Raw genomic sequence first — 25,352 nt, forward strand, 5'->3', positions numbered from 1 at the left:
AGCCACTTTCCCCTCACAGAGGCTTTTATACTGCTAAATCTTTTTTTAGGTGTATATTAGGCAGTGCAACAGCCTGTTACCCACTCATAAGCTAAGTTCATTACCATAATTCCAGTTCCCTTGGTGGGATAGTTTTCCCTGGCTTTAAAACAGAAGAAACTGTGGGCAGATGATATTAATAAAACTTTTATGAAGTCAAGACTTTCTCCTACATCATTTGAAAAACAATTTTTGTCCAATAACGTTGTTCAGTGGCGTCACTCCTAAACACTTCTCAGACAGATGTGAAGGCAGAGTCCTTGTATGCAATTCAGTAAATACACATGAAATGGATTGGGACAGAGTTTTCTGAGAACTGTACATAGTCAAATCATTTCTAAATATATCATTGATGTTTGTAGTCTTCTTGAATACTGTTCATGTGATATAGAATGCCTTTTATTCTCAGGCTAATGAGTGTTCAAAAAAAAGTCTAGTATAATTCTGTGGTGAGGATCTTACTGAAAGCCTCTGTTGGAGCATTGGGAAAGGCAGACGGTTCTAGCTCATTCCTCTTGGGGAGGAGCTGGTTTTGTTTAAAGCATTTTCCCCCCTTTTTGGGGGTCTTCTTTTCCTGGAGGTGCCTAGGAGGTGTCCTTTTCAGATGCAGCTCCCTTTAAATTGTTTGTGCATTTGGGCCTACATCTTGTCAAGTGTCAGCATCCAGACTATAAAACACATGCAGTTTGGATAGGACATAAGTGGTGCATGTTTAACGGTTTGGAGAATGTTTTTTTTTTCTGTCTGCCAGGACAGATATCAAGGAGCATTGTGGTCTTGGAGAAAAGCCTGAGGCTAAAACTGAATTGATGTTTCCGGAAGAGAGGAAGATGGAAATCTGCGTGTAGCTTTACATACAGATCCAGTTTCTCCAAACATGATAGATTTGAATTAACCTAGTTTTGTGTTTGTACTGTGTTCGTTATTTTGTGCTTGAATACTCTATCTGGCTCAGCATATCAACTCTGATGTACTAATAGGATGGGACTATCTAGCTTGTAATGTCATATCCTACACTTTGCACTCACAAATTCCAGTTCCAAAGCCTTAAGGTGTGTGCATGGGAAAGTTAACTGCCTCCAGAAGTGGAGGAGGAATATTTGGACCAGTGTTTGTGAGTTAAATATACACTCATCTTGGACCACACTGAGCATTTAGCTTAATCTGCGATGTAGTTGTACTCTTTCTCTTACTCATGAAGATATGTAAGAAACTTGTTGTACTTTCATTGAAATATGGAAGGATGCAAGGATAGAATTTTTAGGTATTTTTAAAATATACAGAAATAATATGTAATTTTTGATACTTTTGAATATAAACTTTACTATCACTGCTGCTACATTAAAATATGTGTGAAAGAAAGAAAAACAGAATTGAGTATTTAAGAAGTGTGTGTTTTATATAGCAATGCTGTCTGAGCCTTCTAGCACAGCTTACTTGTAGGTTTTAGAAACTAGTACTGAATAAAAACAAAACAAACCTGGTAAGATTTGCCTTCACTGCTCTGTGAGGTTACATGAAGTAATTACCCATAACTTCAGATAGTTTATCTGTCTCCTTTCATTTCCCTCCAAAAATGTTTTTATACTAATATATCAGAGAGACTGGTAACATTTTTACTGCACTTGCGGTCCTCTTGGACTTTCCTTCATTAGGCACTTCCAAGGCATTCGCACCTAATCCATGATTCATGATGGAGAAAACGTAGGCATACGCTTAACTTCAGTCCTTTTATATCTCTCTTGAACTCTGGGGGAGTCTTTAAGTGCCTAAATATTTGTGGTACCAAATCATTAAAAGTCAAATAAAGCTTCAAATTATTGTCAATGCTGATTTCACGTCCCTTAATTGTTAACATACATCTTGCTTCATTTAAACTGAGTCAATGTAACCCCAAAAGATATAGTCCAGTTAACTACTGCATAGTCACACTCTTTTTAAATGAAAAAGTTCTATCAAACTTTTATTGCATTTCTTGTTATAATTGTCCATTAATAAAGTATTACGAACTTGGATCATCAAACCAAGGTCCACAAACAAAAAAAAGGCAAACTTAAAAATTAGTAGCAACAGACTGTAGTCCTTGCTCCAGGAAAATATATTATTGAAAAAATTGTCTGCATAGGATCTTAAAGTGAACAAGAAATGCCCTCCACAAACTGTTTTATTACTTATTGACTATTTAAGTATCCATGCAGCATTTTAGAGTTCACTAAAAATACTAATCAATAGCAGTAATATTAATGTGTACTCACTATGTGGCCTGTATACTGTAAAAGATCTCCTAAAGCTGCAATTTTCTATTCTTTTTTCATAAAGTATTTTATCTTGTGGTACCACATTTTGTCACACATAGTTGTTAGGCCTGTTATTTCACTAACTATTGTACAGTTAATTCTTGAAGGCTAGCAAATGCTTCCAGTCAGCTAAATAATTTTTTAGTTTGTGTCTGATGCATTATCAATATGGGTAGTGCCAAATTCACTGACTCAAATGGCCTGTACATTACTTTTTTCTTGTCACTTGTTTAAAGATTTTAAAGTCACGGGTGTAAGTTTTCAAAATTGAACTTTTACAAAAGCAATCAGTAAACCATTACCATTTAGTTTAAGAGACACTTGAATTACTGATGGTGCTTTGTCTAAATAGCAGGGTTTGTGACAGTACATTAAAAATGGAAGAAAAAGTCATATATTACAGTTAATGTAGTGCATAGTTGCTTCTGCAGTACTTTTTTACTTTTTGAAAATGAACAAGTAATGTTTATGATTCCCTAGGTTTGTTCACTGTCAGGAAGTGCAGCTTTATCATTGTTGTTGCAAAGGCTAGTTTTATACTCACTTAGAACAAGGAACTATATTCCAGTTATACTAAAACTGGTGACACTAGCTTTTTTTCAAGATTTTATTTTTACAATTTTGTTTTAGTTTGGATACTGAAAGCTTGCAACAGGAGCAAATACTGAGCAAAACATTTTGTTGTAAGAATATATTTAGGATGCAATATCAGTTTGTTGCAATTATGTGTTAATAGTTTCTGAAAATTAACATTTAACAAGGCACATTTAGCAAATGCTGACTTACAGCAGAATATTTCAAATTGTATGTTATAGTCATATTAATTTACAATGAGATTAGTACCATATAATGAAAATCAAAGTCATTCATAAACATGAGATGGTTTAAGTAAAGTACTCTGAATATTATTTTCCCCATCAACTTACATTTTAAGTTGATGTTTTCTGGAGTTGGGTCATTTGACAAAGTATTTTATAGTTTTCCATCAAATTTAGCAAAAGCCATTCCATTTTCTTCTTTCTTTCTTTCTTTCTTTCTTTCTTTCTTTCTTTCTTTCTTTCTTTCTTTCTTTCTTTCTTTTTCCTCTCCTCCTGCTCCATTCAGTAATTATTCAGTCCTCTTCCAGATTTACAGAACATTTCAGTGATTACTGCAGGGACATGAAACCAGGGGAACTAATATATCTCCTGTGACTGAAGCTGAATTTCTGGCATATTTTGAGAGCCTACACAACTGTGTTAACGTTTTGCCCCATTAATTGAAAAAAATGTAAAAATAATTGGAAAAAAAATCTGCTGAGCAGTGGTTGTTCCATTTCTGTAGGACATTTCCTGTAAAGTATGTGAACTTCCTTCCCCCCCAAAAAATATTACTTCAGGAACTTCTTGTTGTTAAAATATTGATAGTCACATATTCACTTGAGCAGCAGAATATTATATAGCCTCCCAGAGATAAGACTTGATCTCACAAGATGAAAGGTTATTTTATATGTGTATAGGACAGGATATATGTAATAATGCTGTGCATTTATAAAAGACAGATTTTCTACATACAGGCTACTTTGCAAACAATGAACTTGAAGCAATAGGAATGGAGAATGTACAGTAACTCAAAATAGCACATACATGTTGAACTAAAAAAAAAATCTACTGTGAGGTAGGAGTAGATGAAAGGTGACTTTTGAAGAAAAATTGATTGAATAGGTTTCCTTTGACAGTTCTCTTTGCCTGCTGCACTAAACTTATATTTATTTTATTTGTTATCTTTTATGAAAGAATGAACTTTGCATGCTGCTTTTTGCATCTGGAAAATGACATAGTTACTTGAAGTAGACTTAAGTTTATCTAAAACCAGAATAATTAGCACTCTGGTTTCAGCTGCCCATATGTCATTAAAGCTGCTTTATGCCATATTAGAAGTTAATACTCTGTACAATTGCTTATGTTCCTTCTATTGTATGGCTTTTCACTTAATGTCATAAGACATAGTTCTCCATAAAAGCAGTCAGCAGAAGAAATAAGTTGAGTTAACCTTTAGCATAGATGTATAGCCTTAATAAAAGTCAGGTAAATAACAGCAGAAGGGTAATTATCCTTGCCTAGTTGAACCAGGCAGAAAAATAATGTTTAACTAGATAGGTCCCCAAACCCAATTCAGGTTGACTCCAGTCAAGCAAAGGCCTCTTCCCCCAATAGACATTTTTCAATTAAAAGCTCCCTGTGAACAGAGAGTCCCATAGCTGTAATGTGAGATCCTGAACCACCTATCAAGCATTTTTGTCTTCTTCTTCTCTGGTCTGGGGAGTTTCTATAAACAACAGGTCATAATATGCTGTCATTTTCATTTTCAGTTTTTTCAAACGCCTTTTTTTTTTTTTCCCCCACTCCTTAGTCATCTGGGTTGAGCTGAGGCTTGCAGACTAGCCCTTGCCAAGGAGATGCTCTCCTTGGGCCAGGTGGCCTCCTGGGAAGCCACGAGGCCACAGGGGTGGCAATTTCTGCTGGGCTTTGGTGACCTCCTCTTCTCCTGGCAGAGCGGTGGCAGCTGGAGCCCCCATGCCGCTGCCCTGTGTGCGGCTGATGGAGGAGGAGCAGCCGAGGAGCAGCCTGGCTCCAGCCCCACTGCTGTTACAGCTGGCCCAGCATCTCTACACTTGGCACTGGACTGTTACACTACAACTTTCTCAGTTGTAATGATACCATTCTCACTGCTTTAATGACTTTTCCTGCCCGCAGGCAATGTCAGCTCTTTACTTACTTTCTTACCTCTGCTCTACAGAGAGGTTGTGTCATCATCTCTTTTTATAAAAGCGATAGGTATCCTGTAGATAAGGAAGGACTCTTCTTACCTTTAAGGAAATCTGGGCCAGAGCAGAGACACTCTTGTCCCATCTCATCTCCAAAAACTGCAAAAATCTTTGCCTTTTGCAATTGCAAATAGTTCTAAATGCATATTACAAATGTTATCAAAAACCAGCAGCTACTCACAGTGATGAAGCAGGAAAAGATCAAGAAAGTGAAAATTCACTACTGACAACAAAGATTCTTAATCCAGGAATGTCCCTTTCAGTGAAAAATGCTTTGAACCCTCCCTTGGGCTTCTCTCCAAAAATCCTAAAACAATCTTGCTCCCCTCATCAGATTGGCTTAGCTTCAACTTCTGTTGAATTATTATGGCATAATACACTAAGTTTTAGAGTAACGACATTGACCTCAGTTGTCTGGTAGTTGCTTTCACTCCTTCTATTTTTTTTTCTTTATTTGGACAATGTGATTTTGCTAATATTCTACATAAACATCTCTGAGAAATAATACACAGCCTTTTCTATACCACCATCATCCTTCTCCTACTGAATGCATGTCACATGCATGTAAATTTAGTTGCTATCTCCCTCCTGTTTATAATAATGGCAAGATCAAAGAGGTTGCAACTCTCATGCCTGTTCATAACCAACAGGGTGAGAATCTATATAACAGAGTCATTCAGAAAGAGAATATTATCTCTGTGTTTTCCAGCATGAAGTATTTACATAAGTGGCCCCAAAGTGGCTTCTCTGGCAGCCACAGCACATTGCAAACTAATGCCTAATTTTTTGTCCAATGTCATTCCTAGGTCTCCTTCAACCCAGCAGCCTTCAAAATTTCGAGGAACAAAGAATTTCAGCTTATTTTATGTAATATGCATAGATCAGCAGTTTCTGCACTGTGGTACAAAATATTGCCATTCCCTCCATATCTGTGATACAGTATAACTATAGCAATAGAGTAATATAAGCAGAAAATATTCACATCACATTGAGATAGCTCACACTTAGCTAAAGAGAATATAATTCAAAAAAGAATAATGGGCCTAGTTTCAGTACCTTCTACTTGGTTTGTCAGGTTTCAGCTCTTTGCAACTCCTGCTAATTTGCTAACGTTTGAAATTTCATTAATGTGAAGTTAAATTTTTCTAGTGCTTTACTTTTACTTTCTAGTTCTCCCCTGGGAGAACAATAAGACTGTAAAACATAAAGGGTAGCTAAATTTTAACTAAGACTTCTGAGAAATTTTGCATTTGACTAAAGAAAGGAGACTTTGGTGAAGTGTTATTTGCTTTACCCCTGGTAATCAGTCGCAGTTGCAAAACACTTGCAGGAAAAAAATCCATTTAGGATTGTTATTAATATTATATCAATAAGCAATACCAAAATCTGGATTCCTCAAAACTAGTATGCACGATGTACAAGGACACTGGGTTGGAGGAAAGAAAGGATCAGGGTGCTGGGACAAACTCCATGCCCCTTGGATGTGGGAGTGCAACAAACTTTTGATGACATGAAATACCATCCTTATGGAAAGTAGGAACCAAGCATGTAGTCCTAGCTTTCTGCAGAATACAGTGAATATCAACACTTTGAGGCATAAATAGAAAAGACCAATTATTCCTACTTCAACAGTACAAAATATACTAATTCTCAGCTTATTCCAAACTGCAACTATTTCTTGACATGCTGACTAGAACCTGTCTTGTATCAATCATGTGATTCAGTGACTATCTGTAATCATGCATGCATATTCACACCTCCTACCAAATTAGGAATATACTGTTAAGAAGTGATTAAGAAACTAATCAGGTCATCACCCAGGAGGAAAAGACTGTGGTACTTATCACCAGATATTCATTTTAGTCACAAGCTCTTAGCTTTGGCTGTAGTTCCTTAGTTCTCAGTTATAGTCAGTACAGCAAATATTACTCAGCCATAGGAAGTGACTGATAAAGATATATTCTTTATTTTTTTCCCCAGAATTCTTAGTGGAATTATTGCAGATTGAATGAAATAATTAATCACAATTTTCAGTGATATATTTTTAAGATACCACTATACCAGCTCCTTAGGTGACTAACTTTTGGATAGCATCTTCCTGTTTTTCTTACAGCTCTTTCTGACATTTATGATTTTGGGCATGCAGTAGGAGAATCACATCCTCTGTTCACTACAGTGGTAACAACTGTGGGTTTTCTAGATATTACTGAGTCTGAGGTTTTTGTCTTTTTTCCCCCAGATGGTTGAATTTGGTAATTTGCAGAGAAAACTTCCTAATTATTTTTGATTTGTGTCTTTAAACACAGAGATTGCTTCAAGAAAAAATATTTCTGGTGCAGAATAAACTTTTCTTCTTATTCAGGAGGCATCTGAGAAATCTCTGCTTTCATGCTGAAATGGCAAAGGCTTATTTTATGTCCATAATCCTATATTGATCTGTTTTAATAGAAATCCCAGGACATTCAGTTCTTCTTCCATTTATTTTCCTTGCTAGGCATTTGATTACTCACATGGTAGCTTAAGAAGGCTTTGTCAGCTCTGACTCAACTTTATTCAAACAATGATTATTCAGTGGGGGTTGCCATCTTCTAGGCTTTTCCCTCTGAGATGCTCTATTTCATAAAGTGTCTTGTTTAAGCTGCACCTCTTTTAACATTTATCACACCAATACTGCCTTTGTCTCCTCACTTCCCACTACATGAGGAACACGGGTAATTGTACAGATTTTGATGATATTCATATGAGCTTTTCAGGTGTCTCCTGGATTTCCCCCTTACAGCACAGGGTAGTTTACATATATATTTTAACAGACAAATAGAATCTGGTTTTCTAAATAACCTACATAAGAATTATTAGTATCAAACAGTAGAAATGTAATCCATGTCCTATGCAGTAAGGTAAATGTCAAGTTAAAACAAGACAGTTGTATTAACAGGGCAAAAAGTACTTGGTACTTACTACAGCATCATGCTGATCTGCAGGAAGCTATTTTTTTCTTTATCATCATGCCTTTGAGTGTTGCGCTGAAGGGATTAATTTGGTGGGGAATTATTAAGTGCTTTGCCTGCTGATAAGGTCTTTTTAAATTACTTTGTGCCAAATAGTACTAAAATAATTGGATAGCTGAAGATGACATCTGCTGCAATAAATTCAGATAGCGAATATTTCATCTAATATAATACTGGGCATCAGATCAAAAATATTTCTCCAATATTCCAGTGATTTAGAGTGAGTGAAACCTAAAAATATAAATATATTAAAATTGAGTCTAGCAATATGTGAACGTAGATTTACATATCTGTTTGTTTTAATGATATGGTACCATAGTCAAACTGGACATACTAATTATGAACTTCTGAATTAGTAAAATTAATTTAAAAGTTGCATTTACTTTGATTCTCATAGTTTAAGCTCATTTGGAAAACTGCTGTGCACCACTTCAGAAGTACTGTGATGGAATCATAATTCCTACTTGGTTGACAAGAATTTAAATACTTTTTTATACATATTACTTGTAGGGGAAAGGTGGAGAAGGGAAGAGAAACTGTTTCAAAGTAACAACATTAAATTCAGGCTTTTCTAGTCAACAGCTTTTCAGTTACAGCTATGAAACAGACTTTCTTCATGTATTGTATCATATCACATCTTAAATGAGGAGCATGACTCGTTGTGATTTCCTAATTATAGAGAAATGACAAATTGTTCTTGTGTAAATCAGAGGTTATAAATCAAGATGTTGTCACAGACTGACGTTTGTATATATGTATGACACATTCTTGGCTGTGTTTACAGAGACACACCATCAACTTAACTCTTTATTTGACCCTGTTGCACTTCTGCCCATGTTCTACAGCTTATTATGCATTTAACTTCTTCACATGATACAAAATTTTCCTAGCATTTATATTAGTTTTTGAACTAGCTGACATTTGTCATGCTATAATAAACTGAGGTATTTAGTCCTTACTTTGAATCAGGAAATGAGTCTTCATGGATCCCCCTGGTTTTCCTATCTACTTCATGCAATTACTTTCTAAAAAAAGAAAAATATCTTTCCATATCATGCAGCCTTCCATGCTTTTCCTTGCTTTGCACCTAATACCATTTGCTTGTATTCCCTAAGTATTATCTGAATCCATAAGCCACTGGATTCCCATGTGGTAATCAGAGTTCATTTTTCCCTAGCATGAAGGGGCAAGCAGAGAGGCTGCTGGCACAGACAGCAATTGCTGTGTTTCCTTGTGCGCACTCTGAGAGCTCGGCACCGGTGCGGGGCTATGCCAGGACCATTCTGGCCTGCACCTCCAGCAGGTGAAGACTGGCTGCTGTGGCAACAGCGGATGCTCTTTTGCTGATGGGAAAATCTCACAAAAATATAAATGCTATTCGTGAGAGCAAATAGTTTGGGGAGCTCAGCCACGAACTCTGTTGGTGTATAGTCCTTTTCTATCAGCCAAAAGAGCCCTCTTCCCAGTTATGTGTGGATTTTCTTGTTTCCACTGATTGACAATTAATAAGACTATGTACTCTGCAGGAAGAGAGCTAATATAATGTATGAATACCCAGCCATAAGGACATGTGCAGTGGTCCAAGAGTGCCTCTTCATCTATTTAAGGTGATCCCCCTGGGCACTGGGCACTGGGCACTGGGCACTTTCCTTGGCTGACCTCCTTGCAGTCTGGGAGGCTGTTGACCTCAGCTTCTATCATAACTCCATTGAGAGGTACTCCAACTTGCTTTAACAGTTGCTGGTCAAATTTAACAGTTTCAGCAGCTTATGGCCAGTGAGACAGTTTAACTTCCAAAGAAAATCTCTCACAACCTGCTGCCATCAGGGAATGAACATTATGCAAATCTCATCAGTAGACAGGGTTGCTGGTACCATTCTTTGTTAACTTGACTTAATAAGTTTTTAAGACAAACAGAAGAAGATGCAGAAGAAGCAGATTCATAACAAAAAGGGAACAAAATTTTCCTACCAAAAAGTAGGAACAAAGTCTGGTTTGCTTTATACATTTTGTGCCTAGTGTTCTGGTGCTATAGACTGTGGGGTCAGTATGATGCAAACTGAATGTGTCCTACATGGGACATAGCTTCTTGTCAGATTGGATTACAGAAGGAAGTGGATAGTTAAAATCTTTCACGGCTTGGTAGGAAAGAAAGTCTTGTCTCTCTGAAGAAATGTCTCTGTTCTCTGGAAACATAGAATAGCCAATAGCTCCTTAAGCAAGGTGTTACAGCTGGTAAGATGCTGTCCAAATTAAGTTTGAATATGACCAAAAATACTCTCTGTCCAAATATTTTGGCTATATGAAGGATGTGTGCAGTCACAGCATACTTCCCCAGAAGAGAAGACAGGTGCCCCTCTCAGCCAGACTATCTGGACAAAAGCAGTCGGCAAGATACAGCAGTGTATCCCTGGCCCCACCTAGATAATACACACTGTTATAGGACTTGATGTTGCCATGAATAAAGTCAGAAGATTCAAGTGCTGAAATATGTACATAGCCTCAAAAAGGGACATAGGGGAACCATATCTGTTACTGTAAAAGAATTAATCTCCTGTAACTCTCAGCCATATATGATAAAGTGAGCTTAAAATAGTTTCCTGCTAAGAATTCTGCGTATCATACAATTACCCCACCTTTCACTTGAAAATTTGCTACTGATATCATATTCATGTTATGCCTTAACCTTACTTTCCTTTTCATTTGTCACCATTTCTGAGGACTTGGATTAGAAATTCTTTGATAGAGGTCTTCAACTGGATATAGAGAGGAAAAAGGAATCCATATTCTTTCCTTTTTAAATATATTTTAATAATTAAAATGTTTTAAAATAAGACATTTGCATATGTCTACCATGTTCTAGGCACTTTAATAGCTTGTCTTGCAGCTATACTAAATCCTGTTAACATTATTTTAGTTCCCATCTCATTATAATATACTGCCTGCTGAGTTCTCAGAACAATATGTTAATGGAGATGTTCAGACAAAATCTGAGAGAAAAGATCCTCATTTCCTTTATAGCAATGTACTGTGATAAAGTTAAACCCATTGAACTTTTGAATATAATAGAATAAAATTATGGAGAAGGATGTTTTATGATCACGTTGCTAAACATGGCTAAATTCCTTTTGTACTAAAAAAAGCAAAAGAAGGTATAATACGTTTAACTGGAATAATAGACATACAAACTTATCTTCAGGGTCTGTAACAGAATCAGCAGACTTCAGTGTTAGTAGTGTTAGTTAGCTCTTGCTGACACAAAAGTGATCTAAGTGCCTCAGAAGAAGCCTATAGGTACTTTTTTATTATTTTTACTTTTCAAGATGTTAGCTTAAGTGTTTAGGATTGTTTCCTAACACCATTTTTTGAGGCTCCACACTGTCCACAGGCATCTTCTTTCACTTAGAGGAATTTAAGATTTTTATTGGTGATGGAAATAAACCCCAGCTGCAGGCATATCTGTGTGCATACTTCCTGGGGAACACTGTGGCATCTGGTGCTTCACTGTTCAAGCTGAAGAGTCACACTGCTTACTGTCCTTCCTCCTCCTTAGCCAGCAATTTTCCCCATATGATCCAAATAAGCAAACAGATAACATCCTATGATGTGCTACCCTACACTTTTCACTATTTAACTTCAAATATTTTCTGAAGATAATTTTAGCAACCCTTCAAATCTTTATCCCATTTGGATTACCTTTACTAAACTAATCTAATCTACTGATAAACTAGTCTAAGAAGGATTCTCCAAACAATTTCTCTGCAAGGTCTCTTATTAAGCTACTAATGTATACAAATATTTCAGAATGCTTTTGTTACACAAAAGCTTGAAGAACGGTGGCCATTGCACAAAAATCATACGTATAATTTTTGGCCAAAAAGCCAAAGGAAGTCAGAAGCGCTGGTTGGAGACATGTCTAACAGCAGCAATCTGTTGTGCAGCGCAGAGGCAGGCGCCAGGGCCCTGAGCATATCATCCCTCCAGGGGTTTGGCTGCTGGGCTCAGGGCCACCTTAGATGATGATGCTGAGTCTGGTCCTAAGGAGAGCTCTTTGAGAAAGCTCTGCTGAAAAGCCTCACTAGGGGACCCCACCTTCACCCGGACACTGCTTTTAAGCTGAGGCTCTGCCCTTGGTCCCTGCATGAGCTACACTGCAGATGTGTTGCAATGTACCAGGTGCCTGGCCTGGTGCCCTGTTGTTCTGGACCATGGATGTGACCCTTGGACACGAGTTCCCGCCTTGACCTCAGACCTGTCTCATCACTTGCCTGGCAATCTGGACCCTTGACTGACCATGGCTGTCACCAGCTCTGCTCGCTTTGCCAAGGCGCTGTAGGACTGTGCCCTTGCTGGTGAGGCCACTGTCCCTGCCGTTACTCTTGGCTCCCCACTGCCCTTGCTGCTCCCTACCAGTAGGAGCCAGTAGGAGGGTTACTTTCCAGTTTGTATAAAAAATTCTGCATGTTCTGGGCATGTTTAAACACAATACAAAATGCAATTATTTCTGCAACAAAACTCTACTTGAAGACACAAACACGCAGATTATACTATGTAGTACGTGATATGCATTCAATGCTCTAGACAGCAAGCACTCAGGCATGCAAAACGCCATCACTTAACACTGCGTAATTACTACCCTTTTAGATTGTAGCAAAATGTTCATTTTTTTATAAACTGTTCTTGATGCCTTTTTGTATTGTTGTGTTACAGATTTATTAAATTCCTACTAGTTCTAAGGAAAACTGAGTATGTATACATTATAAAAGCAAATAGGTAGTACTGGAATGACAGACAAAAAGGTATGTGTCGTCTTGAGTTGTCTTTCTTTTTTGAAAATGCCAACCAATACTGAGAGCTTTTTAATCACAGCCAATGGGAAGATTGAATAGCCTGCAATTTTTTAAAAAATGAGTTTTTTTTCTTGTTAATTCATTCTTGTATACATCTGCCAGAGCAGTGCAATGGATGGCTAATCATAACTGTACTTTATGGACCTCTTATTGCAGGAATCAAGACTTAGTTCTGTGGGCTGTGCATTTCAAAGAATACAAAAGCAGAAGTCTATAGAGTTGTCAGGTTTGATCATGCCTGGCATCTTACTGCCACAAGCTGATGCTAATATGCTGCTAGAGCTATTTCTGATGTTCAGGAGCTACGAACTATCATCTTTACCTTCCCTTTCTTTTTTGTAGGGGGGATGGGTAAAGAGATTTGTTTTCTGTGGCTTCTCCATATTCAATTTGTCTACCCCTATTACCAATAGCAAGAATAATTTTATATATCTGGGATTATAAAGATTATAATTCTATTTACATGAATGGGGAAATATACTTAAACTGTGGTAAAGATAGGGAATAAAAAAACAAATTAATTAAATTCACTGCTTGAAATGAGGAGTGTGTGACAGACCCTAAAACTGGGAATCAAGTTATCTCAACCTTTGTTCAGCTATGGAGTCTGAACTGCACTCTGATAGAGTGTGGACAAAGAGGACTAAATGTTTTAAGTATATATGTAATTAAAGAAATGGAAGGTCTGCAAAGCTAATAATTAGGTATAGACCTTGATGTTTCCAAGCCAGCTATAGTCTGTCTGGTATCAAAGGAGGGGAATTTAGGATATAGGCCAGGAATGGATCTCCTGAGTCATCAAGTCTGATTCCCTGACACCACAACCATTCATGTCAAAGAATCTCATTAATAATCTTATCAACCACAGACTTTGAAGAAATGATGTTATTACTGAAAGTTATTACTGTCTTGACATTTAAAATTATTTCTTCTCTCAGTAAGAAAATGTGATATCATGCTACATACAACTCAGCATCAGTCACAAATTTTGTTGAGTTATGCTCTTGGACTTTGCCAGGCTACAGGGGGACGTTTCAGCTGTCAAATACCATGCACCTTTGCTTTTGGGACTGAGCAAAATGTTAGTTCAGATTTAGGTGATGTGCATCTCTCAAAGAAGACACCTGCAGATACTCCCAACTCATCTATCCTGGAGCAAAGACCCTTTTCTACCTTGCACAGGTGGGGAGGCCATAAGTCCATGCGCTCAATACCCACCTGTGCTCTTCACATGCTCTTTCATCTGAACTGCTGCACATCCCTTCTTCCCAGTGACCACTTCTGTGATACACCGTGTGCAGTGTCCATGAGCAGTGTTTGCCGACAGAAAGGGCAGCTGTGGAAATCGGCCGGCCTCCAACCACCATGGCGCATGCCCAGGAGCGCAGCCTCCGCTCAGGGAGAGCTGGGGTGGGGGGACAAATAGGGACAGCACAAATGAAGAGAGACCCAATATTCAGCCCCAGCCACATTTCTCCCTTGCCTCTGCAGAAAGTGCATTCCTTACCAAGGAATGCAAGAGCAAGAACGTTAAATGTCAGATAACATTCGTAAGCTTTGCAAGGATTTCTCCATTCAAGCTAGCATCCCTACATCCAAAGATAGCACGATGTAAAAAGTGGTTTGTTTTGCAGCCATTCAGCAGACTTGCATTGCCAGTGACTGGCTTGTTTTATTTAGAATAAGTAAAATATTTCTTACAAATTTCTTATTCTTACATTAAAATATGGTGCTTATTAGCTGAAAAATAAGTTAAAATGAGGTAAATGTAAGGATAAGAGGTATAAAAAGAGTTAATGGGAATTTATAAAGTTTTGGTTTTCTTAAAATAAAATATTGTCTATCAGTCTAATGTTATTCATGAAACATTAAGACTTCCGAAAGCTCCAGGAGAAACTTTCCACTTGTCAGAGATTTCATTGCTTAAATTCCTTGATAGGTTGCTAGAAATAGGAAATACTGTGCCCTCCAGCCTTTCAGAAAAAGAGAATCATGCAGCAGTGTGGTCTCTAATATGAGGCTAGAAAAGGCCAAGGGTACAGAGTAAGTAAGTGGCATTTGAAATGAACTGTAAACATTCTTGCAGTATCTTAAAGATGTTTGTCTTGGATTTAGAAGCAGTCTTAGATATGCCATACTCCAAGGAGCAAATACTTTCTGATTTATCCCACTTACAAGCTGATGTGCAGAGCCCTGATGTATAGGCACTTGCGTTAATCTGCACGTTATTGATTGCCTCTGTCATGTGATAGGGTGGTAACTGTTTTCACATCCACCTAACAGGCAACTGTGATAATTTTTTGATAACTTCCTAGTAATTACATGACCCTTCAGGTGCTTTTGTGCAGAATCCAAAGATAATCCCCTAGTCTGAACATGAAGCTTGTCTTATTTGAAGCTGGCACATAGTTATTAGCTTTTGCTTGACTGACAGATGCAGCGGGCAATAGTAGAACAAGGAAAATGGAAAAGGGGGACAGTATGAACCAACAGTTTTAATCTGAGTAGACTGAGGAGGAAGGATGAAATAATTTAAATCTGGGAATTCACAGGTTTGTTTCAACAGGTTTTTATGTGCTTAATTATTTGTAGAGGATCTTCACCCAGATGCATTCATTTTTGAATAGCTGAAAAGAAATGCAATAAGTATACTACACAAATGACTTTGTTACCTGCATGGATTTTGCTGTATCACTTAATATCATGTCACTATATGGAACATTTCAAGTTTGAAGGGCATGCATGTCTAGTATATGCAGAAGAAGAGAGACTTGGAGGTATCCTGTCTAAGGCTACCAGGACAGTGGAGTTAGAAGCACATTCCTGAGTTTCCAGTCCATGCACCCTTTGCTCATGTCAGAAATATAAACACCATAATGTAGTGCTCTCTGCTGAAAAACAGAAAATCGTTGTTTGTCTTTGTACCACTTCTCTCAATTTACACATGTATTTTCACGTTGTTGATCATGAACTAATTCAATATTTCTATCTTTTTTCTCCCTGTAATGATTAAAATCTGATTTTGTCTCTAATATTTATTTGATTACATCAATGAACTTGATATTTTGCAAACTGAAAAAGGCCCATTATTAAATCATTATTAAATCAGTGATGAGGGGTTTGTCTGAAAATAATAAAAATATTTGTGTTTTGACCATTCTTTGATCACCTAACTGAGTATATAAAGAAAAAGCCTTTTTTGAGTAGTTTCGTGCTATGGGAGAATTTATCTAAAGATGTGTTTCTAAATGTCTGGACTTAGATTAAAAAATTGTAACTGAACAGCTAGTTAAAACCAACAGCTTAACAAGTTTTAACTCACAGTTGACAAAACTGTATTTAGGAGCCTGAATCCCAACACATACAGCTTGGAAAACTTTGCAATTGGGAACAAAGTATGTTATGGCTTAGGCTAAACCTCTTATGGACTTCTGAGATTTGGAAAGCATTTGCACATTTGTTTTCTCTTTCAGTTAACAAAAATATCTGTTGGCTTGCTATGGGCCAATAAGGAACTAAGCACCAAAGTTAAAAATGCAGGTTTGTTCTCTGTAGAGCAATGTTAATCATTAATATGATCTATATTGTATTGATCTATTGGTAGCAGTATCCAAATGCCTGTGAGGATGGTACTCTTCCACTGCTCAACCTGTGGGCCTCTCAGGGCACTTTTGTAGCCCATTCAGCATGCTCCATGCTGCACTTAAGCAGGAGACCATTTTTAAGCATAAGCTATGTCTGTTCTTTGGCCCACCACTATAGGCCCTTCTCTGTACATACATTTTTCTGCCTCAAGCACACTCCCTGAGTTTCAAGGCATGTTCTGTAAAGGAGATCATGCATGTTATGGCCCATCAGTCCTCGCTACATGGCTCCTGAAGAGCCTTGCTGCTTGCTGTTGTTATTACCACTTCTTCCAGGACAAGAAGCCCCATCTTTTGGACACCCATCTACTGTAATGGGGAAAGGTGAATGCTGTGTGCTGACGAAGGGTCTCTTCCTCTCCCAGAATGCAGCCCTTAACACACTTTTCACATTAGTGGAGTAACATGAATGGAAATCAGATAACTAGTTTTGGTCCAAAAAACATCAAGGAGTAAGCAAAGAGGCTTCATCTTCAAAAGTTTTTGGTTTGGAGCAGACATGCAGTTTGGAAAAAATCCTGCATGTTGTCTCCACTTAGTCTGGTTTGGTTTATTCCTCACTGTTTGGTGCACACAAATTTGGGGGGAAATCAAACTGGAAGCTCCACTGCAGGTATGCATTGGATGTGCTTTAACAGCTTTGAGACAGAGGGCCTGAACGAATTATTGGTTCTTTGGGTAGCTTTGAAATAGCCCAAGATAAATTTCCAAGCTTTCTGTAGTGTAGCTGGAGAGCACTCAAAACAAATTGCTTTGATCTACCGACTCTCTTCTGTCGAGCTGAATTAATACTAACATTGACAATCAAGGGTCATGGGCGCAAGCTTGCTTCTCCGTCTTCTCTTATTTATTGTCTAGGAAACTTGCAGGGCTAGTTCTGGCATGGTGGATTCCACCCTGCATATGCCCGACATGCACATAAACCTCAGTTCTGTTCTTGCATTTCCTCGTTAGAGGTGCCAACTACCACCCACTGAAGTAGAACCAGGTGACTGTAAAAATGCACCCACGGGCCTGTAAATTAGTGTGAGTGAGAGAAGGACCTCTGAGATCAATAATTTGACATGATCTCTCTCCTCTGCCCAAGGTGTGTTACCAATTTGTTGCAACCAATTTACAGAACAAGTTGCTTGAACTCCCAGCAGTTTGTTACACTAGAAATCTAGTTATTGACAGAAGGAACACACCTTATATACAAAGTCAAGAATTTATTGTTAGTCTAATTAAGTCTTAACTATCTAATTAAAGAATTATTTTTATGCCAGTTACAATAATACTAACTCTTATAGTTCAAATTATATACAGTTAAAATTATGCATTTACAAACTTTCCTGTAACTATCCCTTTCTCTGGTGTCATGCTCATCCTTTATCTGCCCCTCTGGGTCCTACAGACAATGGTTTCAGCCTGGGGAGGGGACATACAGCTAGTCATCAGTGTCCCACGTCTTTTGCTGCAAGGAGGAGTATATGCTGTTGATGGCAGTGGTTTGTTATGTCCCACTCCTGTGTTCTCTTGGGGTCATTTTTACATGTTTGCTAACATGCTCTACACCTTGCTCTTTCTTCACTTGTCCGCAAGTCCACATTACAACCAAATTTATTATATGTGGAGTGTTTTAGGTAGGCTGGATACTTGTTCTTTGTTCTCCTTGTTAGCCTGAAAACTTTTACCCGGCCCTCAAGTGTGCTCTCCTTTGAGGATCAATGATTGACCATTGGTGAGCTGTTCACAGTCCTGCACCTCTGCTGCCACCCCATGCCTTTACTCCTCCATACTGCATTTTATTCCAGAGTCATAGATATTCGTTAGACTCAGAATGCCTGTGCATTATTGCTACCTATTAGTTACAAAAGTATATATAAGAATAGATGATACAGCACACAGTTGTACAAAGCAAAAGTTAAAACAAAGTAGGTAGTTGTCCCCTGGTCGTTAGATAATTGCTGCTACAAGCTAAAACAAATCTCCAGGCGGTCCTAGACAAAGCCTTGCAGGTCCTGAAGCCTGTGCTTAACACAAAACCTGTGGCCTGTTTTAAGCAATGGCAATGCCATATTTACTGGGCTACAAGGCCACAGGTGTTTGGTTTAGAAACAAACAAACAAACAAATAAAAAACAACCCCCCCCCCCAAACCTTTTACATCATCTTTTTGGTATCTAAATATATTTCCTTTCTTTTTCTACAAGCCAGTTCTCTTTTCTTCTCATCACTTCTTATTTCTTCCTGCTTTTTGTACCATCTGGTCTTAGTAAATGAATACATTTCTGTGTATTTCCTCCCCAGTCACTTAACAGGTTCTAAAATTTGGCAGAGGGTTTATATTTGGGCTTTTGAATCTTCATGAGTAATTCCAGCTCACTTTCATACATCACTATAAGCTAAAATTGGGAGGAGTAATATTTGAAGTATTAGAACTTTAAGGGGCTGACAACTGTTCTCTGTTTTAGGATTTGTCTTGGGGCTAAATTGTGACATTAAGCTTTATTTGCTGAAAATACAGAAGAAAAAGGCAGAATGGTGTTGAATGTCAGATAAGACTAGGTTTTAACACTTCTTAATTTGCTAGGTTCACCTGTCTTAAATTGCTCTAAAATACTAATAGGAAGGCCATGGCCTGATTTCAGAAACTAAGAAGCAGGCCCTTGACATTAAAAGCTAAATCAGTTTTTTTCCATCAAAGTACAAAACATAAATAACAGGTTGAACCTCTTCTTGTCCTGTTGCTCTATGTCCATAAATATAAACCTACTTATCTTTTTCATGCAGTAAGGTGGGACTTAAAGATATTTTTTAAAAAGCCTCACATTCTGGAGAAGCAGCTCCCCCCGCCCCCTCAAACACCATTTAAACATACCGTTCATGTCTGTTTCATTTTTCCAGTTTATATTTTCCCATGCGTATTCTAACCTATACCTGGTTATATATTAGTATGCATTATTATTATACTTCATCTTCTCTAATTTTTCTAGTCAACCCAAAGCATATATGTAAATTTGTCATATTCATATACTGCAGTTTATTAGCTACAGTTGTGGTGTAAATCTTGAAATAATCCTACTTAATACATATCACCTCCTTTTTCTTCAGCTAATACAAATGTCACTTTTGGGGTGCTGTGAATTCTGTTAAGTCTGACTGTCAAGTTTCAGGCTTCTCAGGGCTTCATCTTCTCTGCCTTGACTTAAAAAAAGCCCACAAATCTCTGTGTAGTTAACAAATGGTAACATGAGGCGGAGTTATATCACCAAACTTCAGCCAGTTATTGATTGTTTGCATATTTGGGCTGCTGTGAATTTTGTTTTTGTCAAGTTTTATAAAAATTAATTCTCAAAGGAAAGTCAAGATAGACTGAGAAAAGCACTCTATTATGATACCAAACATTTGACTGTAGTTGGTCTATAAACTGCATGGAGTTTCTTGCTCGTAAAATCTGAAGAGAAAACTTAATTCAAGATAAAGGAGTTTATCACAGATGTTAAAAATATTCTTAGATCTTCCTTTCACATAATGAATTTGGATCTCAAGCCTTTGCTGTCCTTGTCTGTTATTTTCATAACACAAAAAGTGTTTTCAAGAACATTTAAAGTGAGGTTTGGAGGAAGGGTCAATTGCTTCTGTGCGATCAAGTAATGAAATTGGGGGGAAAAAAAAGATGGTCCTTCCTAGGTCCTTCTACATGTTCTTCAACTTCAGGAAGGACTGTGTATCTGAAAGACATTCTGTTCTTTATCTTCAAATCTATAGTAGCTGTTCTTTTAATACAGCCTGGTCACACAGAATGTAAGGTTCTTAAAATCCTCACCCAGTGCTAATAAAATGAGAGCTTGTTTTGTCCTTTTTTCCAGCATATAAATTCCCCACTCCCCCAGATTTATTATTAGCTCTTTCTTACAAATCTGGTCTTGCTCATCTTATTAGCTGAAAATGGCTAGAACATTATTAACACTACCAGATACACGGTCATTGACTTAAAACAAATAAACCAAAGTTTACAGAAGTTATGGTAGAAACACCGAGTATATATCTGGAAATGTATGCTTTCTAATAAAAACTCTTATTTCTGTCTGTGGAAAATTTCAGTCAGTGACACTTCCCTGATTATTTCCAGACTTTTTTTTTTTTTTTTTTTTTAAGAAGTAGTGAGAATTTTCCCCTTCAGGACAGAACGCCCATTGATTTCACTGTGAGTTAGGTAGTAGGGGAGAAGACTTAAAACTGGCATTTAGACCCAGGCCTTCCAAGTAAGTGGAGCAGGCAGCCCACTGCCCGCAGAATCTGCAGTCTCCGTATTACACCCAGAGGCAGCCAGAGACTGCCCACCCCTGTCTGCTTGGGAAATAGCTGGCAGGAAATAAGCAAAGGCCAACTATCAGTTCTGCTCTCATGTGATCTTATTAAGAGTAAATGTCCAGGCCCTGTGGGACACAGTAGTGTTACTGCAGGGTAGTAGAGCTTGTCAGCCTGGTAGGACTAGTTGGCTAATGTGGCCATGCTGTCTTTATTACCTAATGGAGCTCAGGTGTCTTTACCTGACAGTGTATTGTGCTGCCTAGATGTATCCCAACATGCTCAGAAGCAAGGGAAAATACAGTTTACTTAAGCTTCTTCTCTTTCTAGTTTTTGCTAATGAGATGTCTGACACTGCTGCAGCCTCCCCCATGTATCTACCTGCAGGAAAATTAGGCTGCCTAGCTCAAAAAGAAACTAAAATTCTTGAGCCGATGGTCAGATCCTAAAGTCCAACTGAAATTAATAGCGACATTGTCAAAAACTTAAGAAACAATAGTTTGACTCAAAGATTTAGGCTTGGATATGATTGTGGCCACAGAGGTTTGGCAGTCTTTGCAGTTTTCCTTATGGGGAAGAAACCAACTCTGAAATCTTGTTTAAAGACATTAAAAAATAAAAACGAAAATAATGATTTGATATCAGACTAAGTATAGTTATTTGAGATCAAAAGGTTATAGATATTAATTTCCACCCAAAGTGGCCGATTTTGTAGGATGAGTCTAATGGAAAAGTTGTCTTTTTCTTCTTCCTCAGAGTATTATATGATGTGTTTGCTCACACAATATTCACACTCACTTTGCAGAATTCAGATTAAGGTACTTAGTTTTCTTCCAAAACCAAACTATAACAGACTTGTGATTCTAAGGATCTATTACATCTCACACTGTGGTGAGCTCCATCCTAACTTGGGCTTCCCTATGGAAAGTCCTTTGCCTCTGTATGACACAGACTATAACTGGCAGGCTTTCTCATACAACTGGAAATGTTCCTATCTGTGGCGGATTAAGGCACGGACTCAAGAAGAGGTGCATCTTGAGACCCTTATTGTTTATTCTAACACGTATTTATACTAAAAAGTTAGCTACTTCAGCGATTTCACAGACACACTTTGCTAAGCCAGTCATCATGCAGATTATGTCACAGGTAGCCAGTCATTGCACCGATCACGTACGCAGTGATCATGCCTTGTACTTTGCTGTTTGCTTCTTTGTTGGAGAAAAGCTGTCTTGTTCTTAACCTTGGTTCCCACTGGCTTTTGCTGGTTTATCTGTACTTTCTCAGGATGTATCATTCCCAGCTGCACCGGTGTTCTTGGGTATGTTTGTCTGAGGCTCCTGTTGAGACTCCTTCTTGTCCGAGCTGGTAACAGTTCCCCCATTCACCTTTTCCCATGGCTTGCTACTTGCAGTTCCCCTCCAACTTAACCCTGTCATGACCCTCCACACCTATCCTGTTCAGTAAAAGAAAACACCCTCCCCCCCTACACACACTTTTCCCCCCACATTTTTGGCCATTCAAGCCACATATGGTGCTCTCCAAGAAGCCAAGAATAAATAAAACTCATGTACACTATCTTGTTTTAAGGAAGTTTTGCCTATCTTGACTATTGTTATTTAAAAGATTTCATTATACACTGCAGCAGACATAGACTGCTGTAATGAAAAATTTCAGTGCTTAAAGGCCTATCTTCTGGCTATTTTTTAAAAGATTTTCCTACCTGTATTTTGGTGGCTTTAGTGATAGCAATTTGTCTGACACTTTAAAACCCTCATATATCTGGAAACTCAGCATCTAGGGTTTTGTTGAAAATTAACTCTTCCTTCTCCTCTTATGTTAAGACCTTTGTAGATCTTCTCTTGCAGCTTTCACATGCTCGTGGCTCTCTCTGAAAGCACTGAAAGTTCTGAGGATTCCAGGGTTTCTAGATCAATAAGGTCTTTCACGGTATTGAATCCTAAAAGTGTAGTAAAACTCAGGGGATGCAAAGCTGTCTGGCTCACCTAAATACAATACTGGTATAACCCAATGAAGTGAATCTATCAGATTTTGTCCTACTCCGCAAGTAGCAGTGTTTAATAAAAGCCACTATGAGGTTTGTGTGTAGCCTATGAATCACAAACAGAAAGTGTTTCTGTTGGCATTTACTTTGAAACTAGTGAAAGCTGAATTCATGTCTTAGAGAAAAAACTTCTAGGTAAAGACGAGGAAATCTGACACTGGACAGCAACCCTGTCAATTAGCCTGAATAAATTAAAAAAAAAAAAAAGAAAGATGTATACAGAGTGACAGACATCTACAGTGGTTTGCACCCAGCTGTTGCTTTAACAAAATCCTATACTGAATAAAGGGAAGGATCACAGAGTTGGAATTTCCTCAGCCAGAAAAAGGACTTTGATAACAGAGTGTGAAAAGAAACACCATGAACACTGAAAAGTGAAAGGTTCTGAAACTGGCCTCTTGACAATAATGGGTCATTTGGACTGTAAAAAAAAAAAAAAAAACTGTTCAAAAATTACAAGCATGCAAGAAATAGATGTCTTACTTGGTTTAACTTACCATCCAAGCTGAAAAATTTTTACTTTAACTTGATCGTATCAGCCTCTTGCCCATATGAGATGTGCTTTCTTTTTAGTCTTCCATACCATTCACTCTTCTTTGGTATGTTATATATCTTTATTTCATTTTATTGTCAGTGTCTGAACTCCAGATGGTGTGATTATTAAATTCAATAGCTATTTGTTTTTCCTCCAACAGACCACTGGCATGCTGGACTTGCTGTTGTAAAATCTGGTGTGCAATATCATGATTCCCCAATCCAACAAGATTTTCCACTTTCAGAGGGAGATTTTATTTTGACCAGAAAATTAGGCTAGTGTGTTGAAATCTGTGTGGAAGAAGTTAGGCTCCAGGAGTCATATTTAGCATATCAATAAACTGGCCTCATTTCTGCAAAATAGGGATGTACCCTTTCATTGGCATATCAGTAAAATTTAGTACATGCTGCTGGCTATCTGAGAAGAAGCAGAATATCTCCATCATTGCTAACAGATTGTTCAGCTTTACAGCATGGAAAAACAAGCCCTTCACCTCCAGGAAGGGACAGGAGAACATTTGAAAAGTCAGGATGTGTGGAAGGCAGATATAATTAAAATCATCAAACTGTGATTTTTAAGCACTTTTTAAAAAGGCAATTTGCAATAATTTCCAGATTTCTAAAAGAAGATTGTTTCTTAAAGGTACAATATATTGCTCTCTCCATCAATGACATATTGATAGCAGTCATCAGACTGATCTCCATTTAATATTCATTGCTTATTTTAAGATCTCTGTGGGACTCACCATATTTCAAATGAGGAAGTTAGTTAACCAAGAGAACCTTAAAGCTGTTTAAGCTTCATATAGAAATAAAAGTCTGAAAGAGAAGTAAAATTAAACAAAATTAACTTCTTGTTAACAATCTTTCCAGTTAAAATCAGGATTTTTTAAAATTATTTTTTCTGTATAAGGTGTGGATTTTTGCTGGTATTTGTTAAAATTGGAGGCTCATTGCTGTCACAGACTGAAATAGAGTGATGGCTCTACATTTATGTTTCATAACTTGTCTCAGAAAACCATCCAACCCACCAAAAAACACTCTCATTTTCTCTCAATTTTTCCTTCACATATGCGTGTGCCTAAATGCATGCACACACTTGTATACAAACACGCACACAAAGTATATATCAAAAAAGTCACTGACTTGAATGGAGTACGTGATCTCTATTCAAAGCCAGGCTGCAAAACTAGTAAAAATGCATGCTCTCTCAGAACGTCGGAGCTGATGTGATCCGAGCAGATTACGGGGTAGCTGGACCCTGCAACTCTTTCAGCTTAGTTGGTTTCTCCGCTGCGACTGCCAGAAGGGTGTTGCTGAGACCAAGCTATTGCGAGGTTTTGATGTGAACATCTGTTCATTTCATCTTTTTGCCAAGAGACTGCTTCAGTTTCCTCAGTATTTGCTTTATGCAGGCCACGCGACAACATGAAAGGCCAGAATGACTTGTGCAGCTACTGTTTAAGGCTAGTTTTAAACATAGTAATAGTATAATGAAGGAGATTACAGTTCCACCATGGTGATAGTGTTTGCAGTGAGCTGCTGAGTAAATCCTGACTGTTCAGCTATAGAAGATTGTTCTTTCACCTTTTGTTGGAGGAAAATCCAGACTATTTAGGGGTACAGACTCTCTGGCTGGCAGTTATTTAGGTAGCAGAAGACACAGGCTGGGCTGGATGCTGAAGCCAGAAATTCAAAGCTAGAAATTATGGATTGTAGCAATGAAGGACAAAGGAGCGCAGAGGGACAAAGTGGAAATCATGGATGTTCCCTGGGAGGGAGTCTGTGGTGCTGATGAAAGCTGCAAGGTGGTGAGATGT

This window comes from Apteryx mantelli, chromosome 1, assembly GCF_036417845.1.
Source record: "Apteryx mantelli isolate bAptMan1 chromosome 1, bAptMan1.hap1, whole genome shotgun sequence".
NCBI classification, from domain to species: domain Eukaryota; kingdom Metazoa; phylum Chordata; class Aves; order Apterygiformes; family Apterygidae; genus Apteryx; species Apteryx mantelli.